The sequence below is a fragment of the Hetaerina americana genome, unplaced genomic scaffold (genome assembly GCF_022747635.1).
Source record: "Hetaerina americana unplaced genomic scaffold, ioHetAmer1.1.p SCAF_48, whole genome shotgun sequence".
NCBI classification, from domain to species: Eukaryota; Metazoa; Arthropoda; class Insecta; order Odonata; family Calopterygidae; genus Hetaerina; species Hetaerina americana.
In genome coordinates, this window is record NW_027287073.1 from 71,549 (window position 1) to 93,185 (window position 21,637).

Consider the following 21,637-nt stretch of genomic DNA (forward strand, 5'->3'; position numbering starts at 1 on the left):
TGACTTCGTGTGTGAACAGCGGGGACGATCGCACGCGACTGCCTTCGATACATCCTTTTCCAGATCTCCGAACCGCGGCGCCACCCCCGATGATGACAGAGACCCATCTTACGGCTAAAAAGGGCAACTACGTTCCGTCGCGACCCTAGCGAATTTGGAGGCAAACTTCTCTTGGTCCAAAAATTTCGCGCATCGATTTCCAACCAGCTCGGGAAACTCCTCAACACTGACGGGGCCGAAGAAAACTCATTCTGTTCCGAAGAACATGGCCACGCATTTTGGCGAATGCGATTAAGACTAAAAAGTATTGCATAAGCACAAATTGCACAATTTACGATTCATGATTGATGCAAATTCTAGTACGATATCATCTGATAAAAAAGTTGGTAATTTTATGTCGGAAATGATCGTGTGAACACTAACGCACTGCCGTCCAAATTATTAGCAATGCAATACACGGTGTTCGTGAAAAAAAAATTTTTTTACCGACGAAAAAATCAATAGAATTTACGGCGAAAATATCTTTTGGAAGCATTCTTTAATGTTGAGGTGTAATTTTCAGTTACTTGTATAATTTTTGCTACATTTTGGCATTCATAACTTAATGATAATTAATTATTATTGACATTCTGATATTTAATGGACACACCCCATCGGTGGCTGGCAGGGGATATACAAATAAAATAATGATGAAAAAAATAATGTAAATTTTCGATTTTAACAGACTATACAACGGTGTAAAATTACATCCCCTTGCCTATCCCAACGAAAAACCTCGCTACCCTGCACTAAATTAAGCTCTTTTTTGATTCCACAAACGTCTTCCATTCCGTTCAACATTCCAATCCCCACCCTAACCCTTTCTCGCTTGCCTAACATTCCCACTCTATCACAGTCTTCAGCATCTCATCGCCAATCAAACTGTCCTACATCCATTTTTGCTGCCTCCTATCTCCCAACAATCATCTCCCCAACCCACCCATCATATCTAGTACCGCGTTCATTTTCCTTTCCATCAATTCATCCTTCTCCACAACTACACTTCAAAAGCCTCCACAATCTACGCCTATCGTCTTGCTTCAATGAAAATGTTTCTGCGTCATACAAAACCACGCCCCATTACTACAGGGTTCGTCCGGAAAATAAGTGTACTGAGCTCAGGAAAAAAAATTTATCACACTTTTACATATCTTAAGCTAATATTCCTCAAAATAGGACCCTTGTGAGTCGATACACTTGTTCCAGCGGCGTTCCCATTCCTGGAACGCTCCCGCGAAGGCATCATCGGGAACCTCTCGAAGACTCGTCGTCGACCTCTTCTCTGCCCTCCACGAACATCTTGTGCCACCGAAAGATCATGTTTCTGGACATGGCTGACTCCCCGTAAGCCTGGTTAATCATACCGACAGTTTCGGTAGACGATTTCCCAAGCTTTACCGCAAATTTGATGGAATAACGCTGCTCCAAAAACTTCGGCATCAAGTTCCGTGACGTGGGTCGAGCGTGGAGGTTCGCGTTAACAGAGCTCCTCACTACACCACAGCTCAGAGCCGACTGCCTTTTTCAGCGTCGCTTGCCAACATACCCCCCTCCAATCGCAGCCCGTCAGAGCGGTGCTGGGCGCGCCTGGAGCGGCGGGAAAAAATCAGTACATTTATTTTCCGGACGAACCCTGTAAGTTTTGGCAAGGCGTTCTAAGCATCCTGACTCAATGTCCCTGTCATCAATTCCCTGTTAATTCTAGTGAAAGATTCTTCACCTAACGCAATTCTTCTTCTTATGTCCTTAATACTTCGAACATTTTGGTCCAAAGCACATCCGAGATAGATAAACTGTTCAACCTGTTCAGTTATTCATATCCTAATTTTAATTTTTAACTTTCATTTTTTCTTACTCGAAAACCGCATAACCTTTGTTTTTTACACTAATACTCATGCCACATTTAAAATATCGACATTCTAATGTGCTCAGAAATGCTTGCAACCCCTTGACTGACTGATTAACTAAACCTGATTAAAATACAATAGCTTATCAATGAATGGGCTTTCCCTTCTTATTTCAAAACAGAACTTTCAGCTTCCTGTACCAATTTCAACCCTTCCCTTTCAAATCTCATATATCTTCACACTGTATCTTCCATCACACTTCTTTCACCGGATCAGTTTTCCGCCTCAGTTCATTATTCAACTATTTTTACTCTCTTGTACCTAACTCTAGTGTTTACATTATTCCCTTTCCTTCTCCCCACTATCTTGGTCATTGTTTCGTCTGTATTCCATAGTTTCTTTGTCCTTCTCCTATATACTGCTCCTGTAGTGTCGTTTGTAGCTTTTAACATCCCCATTTTCATACTCTCCCATTTTTCTACTCTTGTGCCCGTCTCCCTTCTCGCATATTATTTTCTCTTCGTCCCACTACTAGTCCTTTCTATTCGTCTTTGCAAATGCCTTTACATCTCATTTCCTCAACTACCTTCTTCGTTTTCTCTTCTAGACTTTACACTTCATTAATATTAAATATTACATGAATATCCGCTCCCAAGAAACTGTGCGAATTAATCACACTATTCCTAGTAGCGGTAGTACGTATGTTAGGGGAAACGACCGACAGTTATGGTTATTTACGCCAATAGAGATGGACATGAAAGGATGAGGGGAAACGGACGGCATACGCACTGTAAGTGACCTCCACAAGTCACCTAAAGTAAGGATCTGTGTACCACTGAAAAATATCTGCCGCCGTCGGGATTCGAACCCGGGCCCTCTGTGTGGGAGACAAGTACGTTAGCCACCCCAACATACCGATCCCCACGCTCTTCCGTTAAATTGGGTCTAACCATGATGTTGTCCGATATTTTCCTAAATCCAAGTGCATTTTCCGTGTGTACGAACCTACGCGTTTTGTGGTATCTAAATCATGTGTTCGTTGTGATTAACCCTTCTTCTGCAGAACTCCATTGCCTTATCCCCGCGGTCATTTCTCGTCCCTAAACCACAGTCCATTACCTAACTACCATTTCTTCCTTCATTCACCGTCGCGTTCCAGTCCCCCATTACTAACAGATATTTCCTCCCAGGAGCACCAGCAATTATGTCCTACTTCCTTTCTCCCAATGATTTCTTGATGGCATGTGGACCGTCACAATGATCAAGTTCGTTGGTTCAGCTTTTCTTTCAACTAATAGTATTCTATCACTCGCTCTATATTTACGGGGGATCGAGATGGTGCGGGGGCTAACGTACTGGCTTCCCACCATGAGGGCGCGGGTTCAAATCCCGGCGGTGTTGAATATTTTTCAGAGGTATCTCGATCCCTACTTGAGGTGCTTTGTGGAGGACACTTTGAGTGAGTACGCCGTCCGTCGGATGGGACGTTAAACTGCGGACCCCTTGGCGCCTTTCGTAAAGAGTAGGCTAATGCCGACGCCGGGTTTCTCTCCACCCTTCATCCTTTCCTATCCATCCCCTATGGCGCAAATGACCTTAGCTGTCGGTCGCCTCCCCTCAAAACTACTACTACTCTATATTTACTATGCTTCTTCCTAACTTATTCCTCAATATTATTCCCACCCCTCTCAATCCCTCCTCCCCTCTACTCTATATTACTCAACTACTGCCACTTGCTACCCTTCCATCTCACCTCACACAGCCCAGAACATCTGTATTTCCTCTATCCATCTCTCATTTTATACTTTCTAATTTTCCATTTCCTCATAATCGTCCGAATATGTCCAAGGCCCTACTATAACTGGTTCGGTCCTCTTCTGTGTCTTCTGATTTCGCTTTGCAAGGATTTCGTGCGATGACGACCGCTGACGCCTAGCCTTTCCCGCTGCCGGCCACGACATTAAGCCAATTGGACCGAGCCCCGTAGTAGTCAGGACTCACATTCAGATCTATGCTCATCATTGTTTCATGGGATTAATAATTGAGGTGGTTTGCGTTTCCCTCCTCAATAATATTTTTACGTCACTCTATCAGTAAATATTATGACTTTGAATTTCGGATCATTGGGGTTCTTTCCCCTGGTTCAATATTTGTGGCCACAATAGCGCATTTATGACCCAGAAAATAATATCTGTCAAAGAGTAATGTAATTTGTAGGTTCAAAATAATTTAGTTTTAATAAGTGCCAACACAAGACAGCGAAACTATTTTTAATTTCTTCCTCGAAACTTTAGAATAGTAGATAACAAATATTGGTACTCATTATTTACATTTAAAGAATTTTTACGAGTGTCTGAGAGAGAAAGGAAATAAAATAATACATGTCGAGAAATGATTTTTCCTTGCAAATTGCTTAAGTAGATTAACACTGCGGCTTATTATTATTTTTATTAATTATTGTCTACATTATTTTTAATTTTAGAGGCCGTTAACTCCAGATGAGTAGCTGGAACTCGAGGGCATATCCTAAGGTGGTGGAATTTCTCACAGTGGGTCTTTTGACAAACCTTATTCCATCTTAGCGGAGCTTAAATATAATTGGTGTCGATTTGCCAAATTATAAGTTTCATAAATTGTATTATAGGGAAAATCTTCACAATTCCAGTCCTCAAACATTATCATGATAGTCCGTTAGTGTAGTGCGGGTGGCTTATCAAGATGTTGCAAGGGACAATTCTGCTACACCCTTTCGAAAAATAAGTTTTGCTCGCAATTTCCTAAGAATGTGGTTGACCATTATTATAAAATTTCAATAATTCATTAATATTATAAGTACATTTTAAATGATGAATAAACTATTCGCATTCTTACTTATTATATTCTGGCTTGCGCGTTGCTGCCTGGATTTCATGCTGCATCCTGGGGTGCAATTATTTGTTGGTTTATGGTAAACGAATGCGTTTTCATGAGTGTTGGATGATGGGATTTTTGTATGAGTGTGTACGCTGCTGTGGGTGTAGTTTTGCATGTTGTTGATTTTGCATGAGGTATTGTTCCTAATTATGGGAGGTGACCTAACACCCCCCGCCACACGCCCTTGCGGGTTATTATGCAGATGAGCTACTTCCGCACCAAACAATTCATATGTTCACATCGCACGTTTTACAGATGTTTGATGACTAATTACCTCCGTGCGATTTCGCTACTCTGCTAAACATTAAAATAGGAGGACAAAAACTAGAGCAGGTAGAACAGTTTACGCATCTCGGTAGTGTTTTGGACCAACACGGTCAGAGTAGTAGGAACGTAAGGAGAAGAATTGCGCTAGGCAAAGAGGCTTTCACGAGGAGGAGGGAGTTGATGACAGGGACGTTGAGTAAGGATATTAAGAAAAGACTCTCGGTAAAGTACTCGGAAGTACTTGGTATGGTGGGCGAAGAGAGGGGTTTGTTGGGAGCATTCCTATGGAGGCAGGAAAAGTGGCTGAAGGGGGTATTGACCGGCAGCGGGATGTTGAAGACTGTAATTGAGGGGAGAATTTAGGCAAACGAGGAAAGGGAAGGAACAGGATAGGGATGTTGGATGGGATGAAGGGAGGAAGAAAGTACTCAGAGCTAAAGAGGGACCTGATGTAGAGTAGGATGTTGTGTTTTGCTAGGGGTCACAAATTATTTAATTAGTAATTATGTCCATCCAAAAACCTACCTTAACCGCAAGATTACCAAATAATATATGCGACCTTAATTATCATGGCGTCTTCTGGCAGAAAAACCAACGTGAATTTATGAAATAGAACCGAAAAAAGGGAGGCAGTGAATGAAAATCTGACTAGAGCATCCGGCAAAGTAAAGTTTCCTCATAAATTGAATGCAGAGGCTTCTTTTTGTTAAATGTTTGGTATGACTTGACACTATCTGAACTGAAAACGAAGAAGACTTGAGGTCAATTTATTTTTAACGTCTGTTTTTGTCACGGATTGAGCGCGAGAAACAGGATTCCCTATATCGATCGGCTCACAAATCAATTTCCATTTTCTCCTCGTATTGGTCTCACCTACGTAGTGTACATATATAATGTGGAGCTAAAAATATTCTCCCTCCGCGTCAAACTCGAACGTTCAGCATTTATTCAATTGTTTCAGTCCAGCATGCAGTCTTCGTGTTGCCACTATCTACTAAGCCAAAGATATCCAATAATAATGCGACGCTTTCTCTTCGTCCATTACGATTCACAATAGGAACAAATCTCTCTGCATAGCTTATATCTAAAATTAGGTCCGTTATGCTCAGGGTTCAAAAACCTCCAGACCTAACAATGGTGAAATATAGACTTAAAACAACACCTCTCCTTAAATTTTCTTTCATTTTGCATTGAAGTATCAGTAAAAGTTTCGGAAAAATAGATTTCTTTCAAACATTGCCACAATACTTGAAAATTCGTCAAAATGAGTGTCTTTGAGTGTCTGCCAGAGGCTTTTCCAAGGCTCGAAGGTTCCCAAGTAGGTAGATTCCGGAAGGCCCTTAAGGGCACGCGTGCAAACTTACGTGGCGGCAGATGGTGGTATCCTTTGAGGGAGAATTACTCTTTTGGGAATAGGAAATAGTCTGCTGGTAGCAAATTGGGACTACAAGGGGGTTGGGAAATCGTCGCGATGTCGTTGCAAAAGGTCTCCACAAGTAGACAATCGACTCTGCTCTTGGTCGTCCGTCAAGACCTTCGGGACGAGTTTATCGCAGATCTTTCGCATCGCCAAATTTTCAGTGATAACGGTGTGCACTATCATCTTATCAATACCAATACGATCTGCGATCATGCGCACACTTAACTGACGGTCTGAATTCAGCACTTAAGGCAATGCATGTCAGGAAAAAATCATAAGCGATACTTTTTATACAAACCTTGTGCGTGTGATTAACCTAAATGTTTTTTTTTCTAATTCAGCTCCGGAAATGCTCTTAATGTGTTGCTCACATTGTGCAGCGTTGTCCCAAAAATAAGTAGTATTATTTTCGTCTTCTGTTTCGACTCAAAAGGCGTTATCAACAGAGAGTTTGTGCCTAAGGGACAGACAGGTTACAGTAGGTTTTGCGTGGAAGTCCTCTAAAGGCTACAGAAAAGAGTGCAACGCATCATAAATGAGATCTTCGCCTACTGGAGGCTGCACCACGACAGAGCGCCACCCCACACCGCCTTCCTCTAGAAGTACCGCGTATCAGACCAAGCAAAAGGGGGCAACGCTGCCCCAGCTGCCATACAGCCCCGATGTGGCACCGCTGGACTTTTTTTTCTTCCCAAGAATAAAAAGGAGCTTGAAATGCAACCATTTTGGAACGTTGAACAAAGTCAAAGGTTAGGCGCCTGAACAAGGTCCCCCACGACACCTTCCAGGAAGCGTACCGCGACTGGAAGGAGTGCTGGCATCGGTGTATCGATGCACAAGGGTGCTATTTTGAAGAATCTTAGTAATTTGATCTGCAATTAATTTTTTTCCCAGATTTATTCTACTTATTTTAGGCACATATCTTGTATTTCCGCTGGTTGGTATGACTATTCAATAGAGTTCACCAAGCAGGAAAGTTATCGCTGACCGAGGAAAAGAAATAGGGCATACGACTGCGGGACTGGGGAAGCAGAATTTTTTTGACTGCTCGGAGTAATCCAGCAATATCAGAGATAAATTACAGAACATCATCTCAGGCAAATCGCATTATACGGGCCAAAATCCTGAGGTTAGATGCAGATAGAATAAAATACAGAGTTAAGATAGGCAGGAAGAAAGACTAAGGTATTTCAGCGCGTCGGATTGTGACAACAGATAGTTTCGTCATTCACAAAATCTGAGCTCGGAGTATACTGACTCCATTCATAGCTATCTACAAAGTTACCGGGTCCAGACAAATGCAAGTCCTCACTCCTTTCTCCGCACAATAGAGACGCTCTCCTCAGAGCGTTTACGGTTAATTGCGGCATTAAATCACTCGCAATGAACTTTTATGACATCAAGAAAACTAACTTCATTGTGTCGATGAACGCAACTGTTGAGTAAATCAACAGGTGTTTGTCTGAATTCTCAGATTCCAATCTCGACATTTCGCAGTTATTTTAAATTTACAAATAGTCTTCCTTCACATGTCACATGCTGGGGCAAGTGTCATAAAAGTTCACAAACAAAACTAATGAGGTCACGCTCCATTTTTTATCGAAAAAGAGAAAAACAAGAAAACCGAAAGTCAATAAATTAAAATAGAAATATAATCGATCAACTCTCATTAAATCCACGTCAACCAAACCGGAGGTGACCCAAATGCTTTATTCATAAAATGCTTTAAAAATGTATAATCTCGATGCAAACTAAACTCGTCGCGAATATTTTGCGGACATATCTGTTCCCATAATGCAAGGATATGAGTTCCTCGTAATCGTTTAATCAAGGAAAAGAGGAAAACTCCGTTCGCCGCATTATTTTTTTTGTGTTGGTTTCGCAAATATGTTTGCAATAATTGTCAAAGATGTTTACCAATCAATCGACGACGAACCCATATACTCTGGCGGCACTAAATCATTTCCTTGCGATCAGTCTCACCCAGCAAATGGCTGCCGCCTCCACTACCAACCTTGTCCCCTGCACAAGAGTGAGGCATTTCACGAAGAGGGCTTTCCAAACTACAGGGATACGGGACCTTTATTCCAAAGCAGTGGGATACGGAGGCTTTAGGCGCGCATAATAATAACAAAAAATAATTTAAAAAAATATTAATAAATCAACAAAAAAATCCATATTGTTGATTGAAGATTTTTTAAATATTTAAAGAAATTGTAAAAATTAATTTAAACAATTTATACATGAATACAAAAAATGGAAACACGTGTGTGTACCTATCTCTTTGTAAATCACAAATATGCGTTATCAAATTTCCTCTATTTAGTTTTAGAATAGTCTGTAAGCATCTCTTTCCACAAAAACCACATTAGCACACCTCTATAAATCACAAGTCGTTTCAACCTCAAATTGTAACTATATACCGGTAGTGGTGGGATTCCCCCAAAGGGATGGATTATACTAGTCGACATTATACTTGCCACCCTCAGCGTCTAGGGAATAATTAGTTCTACTTAAATGCATGCTCTTTCACTAAACCTCGTGCGTTTCGTTATCTTAACCCATTCTTTCCGAATGACCTCATTAGTGTTCTGTTCATCTGTTTTTAAGTCTCCTTTTCAATCCCTCGTCCCTCTCCGCGGGGAGAAATTCCTGCTACATGCAACTTTGGGTCGCATTCCCCGCCTTTCACAGTCTCCTCGGGGATAGTGTGTTTTTTTGTTGTTTTGCGTTGCATGTTCATGTGGTGGTGGAGTTTCGCATTCTTGCTTGCTCTGTCCTGGCTTACGTGTTGTTGGATGGCTTTCGTGCTGCATCCTGGGGTTCAGTTTTTGTTGGTTTGTGGTATGTGTTTGCATGAGTGTTGGATGAAGGGATTTTTGCATGCGTGTGTGCGCTGCTGTGGGTGTAATTTTCCATGTTGTTTTGCATGAGGTATTGTTCCTTTTTACGGTTGGTGACCTAACACCCCATGCCACACGCCCTTGCGGCGGCTCGCGGGGTATAATGTAGATTTAGATCTATAATGTCGCACCAGACTGGGCGGCTGTAGACGCGTGGTTAAGCGGACTCATAGTTCAAAAATCAAGCGGAAATTTCTATTGTATACACCCTAAAGAATTGCAAGAAAAAAAACAAAAATTGAGAGGTCATCTCCACAGAAAGGCGAAAGAGGTGTGAAGCGGGGATAAAATTGAGGCAGTTTTTGTCCGTCCTTAAATTTCATAAGGCTTTTTGGGTGAGTGGGGAGGAAGGTTAACCATTAATTTCTTTCCGAGGTGGAGGGAAGGGTTAAGGAGGAATTCTAACTTAAGAGTTATTATTCAATTGTATCAGTCACTATTTATGAAGAAAGAGTGTTAAATACATTCGGAGCCAAAAAATACATTAAAAATTGCTAACTCATAGAACTAGCTCCAGGAATATTCAAGTGTTATTCGAACAACAAAAATAGTTTCTAAAAATGTTTCATATCAATGTTTTAGAGATGTTTTGGATAGGTTCAGGACGGAAAACACTATAACGATGCATTTCTTTTCCTCTCTTTGCAAAACAAAACTTGACATCTGACAGCACAATAAACCCTTTTTCAATCCCACATTCTTCCTTCGACTCTTTATTTCATCCAACATGGGTAACTTGTTCACCCCCTTCCACACCTGCCCAATACTTCTTTCTATCAGTCTTCAACATCCCATCCCCAATCAAAACGCTTTACATCCTCCTTTCCTGTCTCCTTTGGATTTCTCTCAACAATGCCCACTTCTCCCCACGTACCAAGACTAGCACTTCCTCGTTTATCCTCCTTTCCGTCCATTTGTATTAGAACAGGTAGGCAGGGAATCACTCGCGGAGCGAAAGTTAAATTATAGATTAAATCTCTTCCACAAATTGGAAGGACGTCTCTTTAGCAGTGATGTTGAAAATGTATTATTACCCCCATCGTACTACGGTAGGAGAGATCATGTCAATAAAATTAGAGAGATAAAGTTTAAAATAGATAGATTTAAGATGTCATCTTTTCCACGAACAACAAGGGATCAGAATAACATTGTCCGACCGCAGTAGGGGTAACAATACTCTGGTCAAAATTAGTCGAGTGTATTCACCCCCTGCCACACACCCTTGCGGTGGATTGCAGGGTACTAAAATAAAAATTTAAAAAATTATTTAGTTCCGCTAGAAGTATGCATTATTTCCATTTTTCTGGAACATTCTCCGGTCCAATTGTTAATTTTCCTGACTAATCTTTGATGGAACGCAAGGATTTCCCCATCTTACTTCCCGACAGTGCTTTAAGCTTCTAGTACAGCGCGCCAATTTTACTCTTCGTCTGCAAACTTTGCCTATCCTAGCACTGCGTTTTGCACCAAGCTTTTTATTTTCCTGCCTCAGGTCATTATTCACCTCTTTATACATTCTTGAACCAAAATCTGTTCTTATTTTTAAATTACCTTATTTCGTCTATCTTCTTAATCAACTTGTCTGCAATCCACGGTTTCCTTGTCCTTCTCAATTCACTGTTCGTGTTCTCTCGTTCGCAGCGTTTGGTGCCCGTTTTCTTATACGTTCCCATATTCCATCTCGTACCATTCTCCCAGTCCATGCTGATAATTTGATCCATATGCTAGTAGTAATCCTTCTTTTCGTTCTGGTCAATGCTTTGGCTTCTCATTTCCAGTCTTCTCTATTTATCCTGTTGAATCTGTCGTTAACCTTCATTAGTTTTAAACTATGAACTGAATCCACACCCGCTCACGGGTAACTGCAAGTTAATCACGCTAATCCTAACCATACTGTGCTCTGTTATCTTTCTGAATCGCCGGCTACTCTCCATGTAATTTCCACGCCTATTGCGTCATCAAAACCATCTGTTTGTTATGATCAACCCCCGTCTCCTGCATAACTCAATTGCTCTCCCCCCGCGGTCATTTCTTGATTCTAAACCGTAAGGTAGGCGGTAGGGGTACATCACCATCATCTCTTCTTTCGCCCACCAATCCCTAAATACCATTAAATTTTTCCTTCCAGGAAATACCGCACTTATTTCCTATAATTGATCGTAAACCATGTCTTCTTCTTCCTTCCCATTATTGTTTGGTGGCATGTTAACGTGAAATATTAGAGGAGCCAGGGTTAGAATCAATCACGGAACAAAGTTTACATTACAGATTAAATCTCTTTCATTAATTGGGGAGATATCTCTTTAGCAGTGATATTGAAAATGTATGATTACCCCCATCCTACTGCGGTAGGAGAGATCATGTCAGTAAAATTAGAGAGGTGAAGGGTATAACAGGTGGATTTAAGATGTCATTTTTTCCACGAACGATTAGGAATCAGAATAACATTGGCCGACAGCAGAAGGGGTAAAAATATTCGGGTCAAAATTAGTCTGGTGTGTATTCAACCCCTACCACATACCATTGCGGTGACTAATATTCTATCACTCGCCTCCTCTTTGTTTACTACGCATCTTCCTACCTTTTTGTTTAATAATATTGTCACCCCTCGCTGACTCTTTTCCCCTCCTTAATATGCTACTGTTCTACAACTATCGCTCCAGGAATCCCCGGAACAAATTTGCGCCGTATGGTTGACAAAAAATATTCTTCGGCGACTCTTCTAGTGACATTGACCGATTATCTGTAAAAACGAATACGCTTTCGCACCGAAATGAAGCTCAGGGACGATAATGGTAACTGAGGCAATTGGTGAGGTAGGGGTTCGGCCATAATGGTGAAGAAAAGGCGGCAGCATAAATGTTACCACGATGGCCGAGCACCAGCACCGGCCGTTTGGGTCAAATGAGCAGACAAAAGGGATCCATCTAGTCTACTCCTATCTTCGGCAGCATATATTTACTACCCAATTTACTCTGAAGAACGCCTTCTCGAAATCCAGAAAACATACAAAAACACCCTAGTTGTATCTACAATCCTTAAGTCTTCATGGCATCACCCGAACCCCAACATACCCGTGCCTACTATTTCTACACCTAAACGGATCCCAAGCAGTAAGCTGCCCTTTCCTCAATTCTTTTAATTATCCTAGGTTTTTTAAATTATACCTTGGCTGCACGCAAAATCAAACAAATGCTGCTGTATCTTCCATACTACCATCCAACTTTCCCTTTTTAGAATGGGAATTTATTTTTGTTTCTTTAGTACCCTGCAAGCCACCGCTAGAGTGTGTGGCAGGGGGTGAATACGCACCAGACTAATTTTGACCCGAATATGACCCTACCGCGGTCGGACAATGTTATTCTGACCCCTTATCGTTCGTGGAAAAAATGACATCTTAAATCCACCTGTTATACCCTTCACCTCTCTAATTTTACTGACATGATCTCTCCTACCGCAGTAGGATGGGGGTAATCATACATTTTCAATATCACTGCTAAAGAGATATCTCCCCAATTAATGAAAGAGATTTAATCTGTAATGTAAACTTTGTTCCGTGATTGATTCTAACCCTGGCTCCTCTAATATTTCACGTTAACATGCCACCAAACAATAATGGGAAGGAAGAAGAAGACATGGTTTACGATCAATTATAGGAAATAAGTGCGGTATTTCCTGGAAGGAAAAATTTAATGGTATTTAGGGATTGGTGGGCGAAAGAAGAGATGATGGTGATGTACCCCTACCGCCTACCTTACGGTTTAGAATCAAGAAATGACCGCGGGGGGAGAGCAATTGAGTTATGCAGGAGACGGGGGTTGATCATAACAAACAGATGGTTTTGATAACGCAATAGGCGTGGAAATTACATGGAGAGTAGCCGGCGATTCAGAAAGATAACAGAGCATATTATGGTAAGGAATAGAAATATAAATAGTTAGGACATCCTTCCAATTTATGCAACTAATAATTTACTGTCATATGGCGAAAACAGATTTTTCCTTTCTTACTTACCGCCAATAATTTCACTTACTTCTAAAGTTCACACATTTCACATATAAACTCTCCATATCCTCGCACTGTGCTTTCAACCGCGTTTTTCCGTCTTATCAGTTTCTCCCCTAAGTTCATGATTTCTCTCATAGTGTTTTCTCCCTCCCATTCCTGTGTTTACGTTCCTTCATTTCCTTCTTACATGTCGTCCTAACCATCTCTTACGTAAGCCGTGGCTTCCTAATCCTTTTCATGTTTACCGTTCCATTGATTTAATTTTCAGCTCTAGTTATCCCATTTTAAAAATCTCCCCATCCTCCTAATTCATCCATTCCACGGTCTTCGTCCACGATTATTCAACGGATCCCAGGTTTTACTCCCTCAGTTAAACTTCTAACATTCCATTTAACGATATTTCTCACCTTCGTATCATACTTCTATTCTAGCATTCTATCCATTCTTTATGTGTTATCATATTTCATCAGCACCAAATTATAACTCACACCAGTTCACGGGAAACGGAACGGTATTACTCAATCTCGGTTTAATCATAATGTTATCAACTTATGTCTACCGGCATTTTCCCTGAGTACCTCTTCCAATAATGGTTTTTAAACCAGGGCCAAAAACCTCCTCCTTCACTCAGACCTCCCTTTGGCCACATAGCATTCCAACCAGTTGAAGGGGTATCCTTCTACGCTAGTGGACGTTAGGAAAAATTACACTCGAGCGTTAAACTCAACGGGTTTATTATCGAAACGGATTTACAGAGGGCGATCGTACAGCTTGCTTCTTCATTCGCGGCAGACTGACTCTCCCGCCCGACGTCCACCTTTCTCCCTCGTAGCGACGCCGTGTCCCCCTGGTGGTACTTTCCGGAACTTGGAACAAATAAGTTCCACCATGCGTTCCGTCTGCTCTCCTTGCGCCGCCACATCACCCCCTCTGTAGACTTTAGGCCACTAAAGAATGAAAAAGGAAGGATTAGCGAAAAGAAGTGAGATGCTATGGTACAAAATCTTCCAGGTGCTTTGGGAAATGGACCCTCCTCCCAAAGCGGGTCTCTCTCGGCTCTTCGGTAGGTGCAGCAGTGGTGGTTCTTGGGTGTGTTTTGTCCCGAAGAGATGCAGGTGCTGCGCTGCTCGTCCCGTCGTTCTCCTCAAGAGTGTAGGCAGGTTTTATGCGGTCGATTGAAATTGTTTTCTCACTACCTCGGACGTTGACCACGAAAAATTTTGGCTCTCTTCGGATGACCGGGAAGGGACCCTCGTACGGTGGCTGAAGATTAACCTTTGTCGCGTTGTTTCTCACGAAAACGTGGGATGAGGACGACAGGTCTTGATGCAAGAAGACAGACTTCTTGCCGTGGCGTGACGCAGGAACTGGTCGTATGGTGGAGAAATGTTGCCGTAGCTGCGCGGCGAAATTAAGGTCGTCGTCCGCCGGCCGCTCGCTAGGGACGAAAAACTCTCCTGGTAGACGGAGTGGTTGACCATAAACCATCTCCGCCGGCGACGCCCCAATGTCTGCTTTCCAGGCGGCTCGTATACCGAGCAGCACTACTGGCAGGACGTCCGGCCAACCATCCGACTGGTGGCACATTATGGCTGCCTTCAGTTGGCGGTGGAACCTCTCCACCATGCCATTTGCTGCGGGGTGATAAGCCGTGGTTCTCAGGTGCCTCGAACCGGTGAGCCCCGCCAACTGCTGGAACAGATGTGATTCAAACTGTCGGCCTTGGTCCGTCGTAATCCGGAGTGGAGTGCCGAAGCGAGCCACCCAATTCCGAAAGAATTCCTTGGCGACCGTGTCAGCTGTTGCGTCCCTAACCGGGAACGCCTCTGGCCATCTTGAAAAACGATCGACACACGTCAGGCAATACCGATATCCCGCGGAAACTGGCAAGGGGCCTACAATGTCGATATGAACATGTTCAAAACGCTGGGTGGGCGGCGCAAAGCCTCCCACAGGGGACACTGTGTGGCGATGAATCTTCGCTCGCTGGCAGGGAATACATGCGCGTGTCCATGCACGACAATCCTTGCGCATCGAGGGCCACACGAACCGTTCTGCGACCAACTTGGTGGAAGCCCGTATTCCTGGGTGTGACAAGCAATGCAGCGAGTCAAAGACTGGCTTCCGGAAGGGTTCAGTTACATAAGGGCGGACTGATGGTGTCGACACGTCACAATATAACTGAAATTCACACTCGGGAATGCGCATCATTTTCAACCGGAGGGAATCGTTGGGCTGTTTGAGCCGGTCGTCTTCCGCCTGAGAACGTGCGAGGGCGCGGTAATCGATGGCACCACTCACAGCTTCTACCCTTGAAAGGGCGTCCGCGACTACGTTTTCGCTGCCTGACAGATGACGGATGTCGCTGGAGAACTGGGCAATGTAATTTAGATGCCGAAACTGACGCGGGGAACACTTTTCTGGTTTTTGGGCGAAGGCATAAATCAGGGGTTTATGGTCAGTAAAAATTGAAAATTCACGACCCTCGAGCATATGCCGAAAATATTTAACAGATTCATACACGGCAAGCAGTTCCCTGTCGTACGGGCTGTACTTTTGCTGCGTGGAAGTGAGTCTACGGGTAAAGAAACCGAGTGGCTGCCAACCGTTGCTCGTACTCTGCTGCAAAACTCCGCCCAACGAGGCGTCCGACGCGTCCGTAAAAAGGCCTAAGGGCAGAGAGACGTCTGGGTGCGCGAGAAACGTCGCTTGCGCGAGGGCGTCTTTGCATTCATTGAACGCACGATCCAAGCCGTTATTCCACCGCACAGGTTCATTCCCTTTTACTCCCCCCCTTAGGACATCGTTAAGTGGCAGTTGGATTGCCGCAGCCTTTGGTATGAGCCGTCTATAAAAGTTAATCATGCCCAAGAATTGGCGCAGTTTTTTCACAGTTTCCGGGACAGGAAAGCACTTAATCGCATCTATTTTCGCCGTCGTCGGCTTAACCCCGGATGCACTGACACAGTAGCCTAAGAAAGACACTTCCGTCCTACCTAGCACGCATTTGGCGGGATTTACCAGCACTCCGTACTCCCGCAAACGCGCAAATAGCTCACGTAGATGGCGCTCGTGCTCTTCAACGTCCATCGAGGCGACTAAAATGTCGTCTAAATAGGCGTACGAGTGGTCCAAACCCCTTAACACCTCATCGATGAACCTTTGAAATGTTTGGGCTGCATTTCTCAGGCCGAACGGCATGCACGGGAATTCAAAGAGTCCGAATGGCGTGATGATTGCCGTTTTTGAAATGTCGTCGGGGCACACAGGTATTTGGTGGTACGCGCGTACGAGGTCAATACGCGAAAATACAGTCTTGCCGGCCAGATTGTGCGCAAAATCGGCGATATGAGGCACCGGGTATCGGTCGGGAATGGTCCGCGCGTTGAGACCGCGATAATCCCCGCAGGGACGCCACTCGCCATCCTTCTTGGGCACCAGATGCAGAGCCGAGGCCCAACAACTGTCCGACCGTCGGACCGTACCGCTGCGTAGCATCTCGTCGAACTCCTTCTTGGCGATGGCGAGCTTATCTGGTGCTAGTCGCCGGGGCTTGCAGGCGACGGGGGGTCCGGACGTCACCTTGATGTGATGCATGGTCGCGTGCCGGGGCTCCCTCGGTGTGCCAGCTGGGCGAGTGATCTCTGAGAATTCGGTCAGAATCTCATGGAATCGAGATGATTCGATTACAGTCTTCACCTGCGGGACCGAACACGGCACAATGCGACCACCCGTGCCCAACGACGTTATCCCATCCGTTATTCGCTGCCGGCGGACGTCCACTAAAAGGCTGTAAAAGGACAGAAAGTCCACGCCAATGATGGGCCTATCGACATCCGCCACGACGAAGCGCCAACGGAAGTCCCGCTTTAGGCCTAAATTCAAGGCTAAGTCTATCCACCCGTAGGTCTTTATCACCGTCCCGTTCGCGGCAAATAGCTGGTAGGTAGAAAGTGGCTGTCGTCCCTTCACCAGCGTACGCGGGTAAACGCAAAGATCGGAACCGGTGTCGACCAGGAATTCTGTCTTCGTCACCGAGTCCACAACATACAGGCGGCGAGGCTGGGGGCAGCGGGCGTCGGCCGCAATTACGCCCTGCCCTCGTGGTTTTCCGACTTATAGGCGCACGGGGAACGGCACTTAGTCGCGCGAGCGCCAAAAGTAACATGATACCAGCACCACCTTGCATCTGGAGGCGCGGAAGGGCTGCGGGCACGCCGCTGTCGGCTTTTGGAACGTTTCCGTCCGCGAAAATCTGGACAAGAAGCAGTCAACGCGGCTACCTGTTGTGTAAGGGCCGCTATCTGACTTCGAAGTTCCTCCACTTCGGAATGCGGCGTGACACTGGCGACTTGCGGGGGGCGCGGCACCTCGTGCACCTTGTCGGCTAGTTTCGACAAGCTTTCCAGTTCCAGCGAGTCTTGTGAGGCCAGGATGGACTGTGTGTGGGATGGCAAGCGATTCATCCACAGCGTCTTCAGAAAGTCGTCTGGCACGGCAACGCCAGCCAACGTCCGTAGATGGCGCAAGAACTGGGATGGCTTCCGGTCCCCCAACTCCTCGTGCTCGAGGAGTTGACGTATTTTCTGCGCCTGCGAGACGGAGTCGTTGGATTAATTCCTCCTTGATCTTCTGGTATGGGTCTGCCCTGGGGGGATTCACAATAATGTCCTCCACTTCCAGCGCGTGGCGATTGTCTAACTGGGCGACCACGTGGGAATACTTCGTCGCCTCACTCGTTATTCCCGCTAGCGAGAACTGAACTTCCAGCTGCGAAAACCATAGAGCCGGCTTTTCTGGCCAAAAAGGCGGAACTCGCATCGTCACTCTGTTCACGATTGACTCCTCCGACCCGTTGCTTGGAGGCGGCATTTTGCACCACGTGGCGCTTCAAGCCACAGAACGAAAAAAAAATGCAAACCTTAGCTCACGCGTGATCACGTCGGGGTCACCAATGAAGGGGTATCCTTCTACGCTAGTGGACGTTAGGAAAAATTACACTCGAGCGTTAAACTCAACGGGTTTATTATCGAAACGGATTTACAGAGGGCGATCGTACAGCTTGCTTCTTCATTCGCGGCAGACTGACTCTCCCGCCCGACGTCCACCTTTCTCCCTCGTAGCGACGCCGTGTCCCCCTGGTGGTACTTTCCGGAACTTGGAACAAATAAGTTCCACCATGCGTTCCGTCTGCTCTCCTTGCGCCGCCACACAGTCATCACTACCATGTTTACTTCCTGGTACCTGCCCAATCACCGACTCGATCGCATGCACGGTATGCACAATCTACTTTCTCGCTGTAAAAACTTGTCGTGATTTGACCTGAATGAAAACTAAGTTCGTTGGTTCAGCTTTTACTTCTATCGATAATATTCTATCAGTCGCTAGCTCCTTGTTTACTCCGCCTCTTCCTGCCTTTTTTTTTCAATATTACTACTACCCTTCGCTGATTCTCTTCCCCTCCGCTATATATAACTCTTAAAACTATCGCTCCAGTAATCACCGCTATCCTACCACTTCACCTCGAACCGCTGTAAAATATCTATGTTTACTCCATCTTTCGCTTTATATTTTCTAATTTCCCTATCCTACATGTCACCCTAGCATTCCATGTCTATATTCATTCTGGTTCCATCTTCTGTTGATTCCACTTAACAAAGATTTAGCGCAATGACGGTCGCAATAGTCAACAGCAGGGTAGATGGGACCACACTGGTTGCAAACACAGGAAATCTTTGAACGACCAAGTTGACAATAGCAGAAAAGAAGACACAAAAAGACCACAGGTGTTAGAATAGAGGCTTGGCATTGTAGGAAAATATTGGGAGCAGGAAAACTAAGAGCAACAAAAAATGAACGAAAAGAGGAAATATGCACTGGCAAAGGCTGTGAAACTGAAAGACAGCTGAGATCAGTAATTGAAAGTTAAAGAATAATCCAGGGGAAAGGAAAACAGCCAGCATAGAGAAGCAGTGTTAGACAGGAAGCACAAGGAACTAAAGAGGCAAAAATGGATCAGGTGAGGGATAGAATAAAATTGGAGACAAATGAAAGCAGTTCCAACATTTTAGTTTTCACTTAGATGCATATGCCAACAGGTGGTATTTGGGAAGTAGAAGTTCATAAGTAGATCTGATCAACCAGAGAGAGTAATTGGGGCCTTTACTAAACTAAAACTATGGAACTGATGATAGATTGTAATGCAATGTTTATTGAAGGGAATGATAGGAGTTAGGCGGGAAAGTAAAGTTTTGGAACAAGGAAGTATTATAAGAAACAAGTGAACTTCTGAGGAAAAAGGTGTACCAATAACTAATGCCAAATAAAAACACATCAACAGATCTACTGATGGAAAATGTTTGGTGATAACAGGTTGACATGAGTAATTTTCCCTCCCTATGGACTTTAATCTTGACATGGTGAAAGGACTTTCACGGTGTCAAGGTTTTAGTCCATAGGGAGGGACTATTACTCATGTCAACCTGTTTGTGACCTATGAAGACATTCTGTTGACCCCTAGAGCTTTGCTGGTAGGAGTAATGACAATTGCTCCTGGTAGGGACACCTATGCCAGGAGCAAGAGGTCGAAGGGTAGGAGACGGATGAAAGGTAGTTAGCACAGGCTTTGCTTGTCAGCGAGGCAGATGCAAAGGCATTTGACCCCAGTGGGGTGGTCATTTTGAGTGATGGAGTCAAATTTAAAACAATATTGATGAAGGCAATGGAAAGCCACTCCAATTACATACTTAGCCCAAGATTGTCATGATGGGGAGTATAGTGAATATGACCCCTGACAACTGCAGAACTCAGCCCACTTGACTGCATGATATGCCTAGCAGTGGGAGAGGCAAGGAGTTCGTGGTTGTCAACTCACAACACCCTTGGAAAGCAAAATGACAGCAAAAGTACAGATGACACAGAAGGGAACCAACTTAGTTCAAATGTGGACACGGAATGTTAGGATGATGTTGAGGACTTGAAAATTATGAAATATAAAGCGGGAGATGGAGATAGGGAATATAAAGACGTGTATTTTAGGGCTGTGTGAGGTGAGATGGAAATATTAATGAAGTGATAATTATAAAGTAATACATAACCAGTTGAGGGGAAGAGAGCCAGCAAGAGTTGGCAATAAGAGTGAAAAACAGGTAGGGAAAAGTATACATTAACATTACAGCAAGTGACTGCTGGAATAATATTAGTAGACATAAAAGCTGAATCAATCAACTAGTCATTGTTCAGGTGCACATGCCACCAAACAATCAGAGGGAGAAAGATGTAGATAAGATCGATTGATAAGAAGATTGATCAGTTAGAGGACATTATTGCAAGACAGATAAGTTGATCAGTTACGGGGATTGCAAGAGTTCCTAGAGGGAAACATTTGATGGAGATGGGGAATTGGAACAGGATGGTAGGTAAAGGAAATGATGGTAGTGAGGTAGGGGACTACAGATTAGGAACAAGAAATGACCGCAGATAGAAAACAATAAATTTCTGCAGGAGACAGGGGTTAAGCATAACAAACCATGTATACCTATGCCTTTTGTGGTTAAGACCACAAAAGGCATAGGTAAACATGGAAAATGCAAAGGAATTTGGGAAGATATCAGTTGGATTATACCATGGCTAGGTTCATCCTTAGGGGCAGTATATTTAATTAATGCATTTTCCCAGGAGTGATGGCAGACTAAGACTATCACTTATTAATAATGAAGTGTAGCATCTATTTCAAGCAGGTAAGATGGAAAACGATTTAGGAAATGGAATTTGGAATCAGTAACAGGAATTACCAAAAATGAGTATCAGTAGGCTTTAGAGAAAATCATGGATGAGGGAAGGGAGCTGGATATTATGGAAGATAAATAGGAATATTTCAGAAAAGGGATATTAACACCCACAAACAGAAATATAGGAACAGTAAAGATCAAAAGGAAAAGAAAACCATCATGCATGCAATGAGTGCATAGAGGAAATACACGTTAAAAGACATTAGGCCAGCAATTTTAGACATAGAGAGAGAAGATGATGTAGATGGTGACAGATTAGAACCAGGCTTACTCAATGACGAGATAGAAAGGGCATTACAGGAATTAAATTCCTACAAGACTGTGACGGTATCCAACATTCCCAGAGATCTACTTAAAGATATAAGAAAATGTTGAAGTGTTTCTTTGGACTAATTTATAGCATTTATGAGAGAGGAATTTGGCCAGAAAATCAGATTAGTCAGTTACTAC